Below are 1266 nucleotides of genomic sequence, written 5' to 3'. Positions count from 1 at the left end.
TTCCTCCAGGACAGATCTGTTAGTTCTTTTAGTCCGCGGTACTTTCAGCATTCTTCACCAACACCACAACTCAAAAGCATTAACTCTTCTTCAGTCTTCCTTATTCATTGTCCAGCTCTCCCATGCACATGAGGAGACTGAAAATACCACGGCTTGGGTCAGGCACATCTTAGTCTTCAAGGAGATATCTTTGCTCATTAGCACTTGAAAGAGGTCTTTTGCAACAGATTTGCCCAATGCAATACGTCTTTTGAGTCTTGACTGCTGCTTCCATTGGCATTGATTGTAGAACTGCGTAATATGAAGTCCTTGACAACTTCAGTCTTTTCTCCATTCATCATGATGCTGCTCATAGCTTCAGTTGTGAGGATTTTTGTCTTCTTTATATTGAAGTGTAATCCATACTGCAGACTAAAGACTTTAATCTTCATCAGTAAGTACTCCAAGTTCTCTTCACTTTCAGCAAGCATAGTTGTGTCATCTGCATATTGCAGGTTATTAATGAGCCTTCCTCCAATCTTGATGTCATGTTCTTCTTCATATAGTCTAGCTTCTCGGATTAATTTCTAAGCATATAGATTGAATAAGTATGGTGAAAGGATACAACCCTGATGCACTCTCTTCCTGATTTTAAACCATGCAGTATCCCCTTGTTCTGTTCAAATAACAGCTTCCTCATCTATGTACAGGTTCCTCATGAGTACAATTAAGTGCTCTGGAATTCCCATTTTCTCAATGTTATCCACAATTTGTTATGATCCACATAATTGAATGCCTTTGTATAGTCAATGAAACCAAAGTAGACATCTTTCTTGTATTCTTTGCTTTAAGCCAAGATCCATCTGACATGAGCTATGATATCCCTTGCTCCATGTTCCCTTCTGAATCCAGCTTGCATTTCTGGAAGTTTTCTGTCGATATACTGCTGCAGCCATTTTTGAATTATCAAAAGTAAGATTTTACTTGCATGTGATATCAATGATATTGTTCAATAATTTCCACATTCTGTGGGATCACCTTTCTTTGGAATGGGCACAAATATAGATCTCATGCACTCAGTTGGACAGGTAGCTGTCTTCCAAATCTCTTGTCATAGCCAAGTGAGTGCCTCCAGTGTGGCATTGGTGTGTTGAAATATCTCAGTGGGTATTCCGTCAATTCCTGGAGCCTTGTTTTTTCTCCAATTCCTTCAGTGCAACTTTGACTTCTTCCTTCAGTACCATTGGTTCTTGATCATATGCCACCTCCTGAAATGGATGAACATTG

Source organism: Orycteropus afer, unplaced genomic scaffold (genome assembly GCF_000298275.1).
Source record: "Orycteropus afer afer isolate SDZICR_OR568_19922 unplaced genomic scaffold, OryAfe1.0 scaffold00961, whole genome shotgun sequence".
Lineage (NCBI taxonomy): Eukaryota > Metazoa > Chordata > Mammalia > Tubulidentata > Orycteropodidae > Orycteropus > Orycteropus afer.
The sequence above is the reverse complement of the archived record's forward strand: the minus strand, read 5'-3'. Positions refer to the sequence as shown.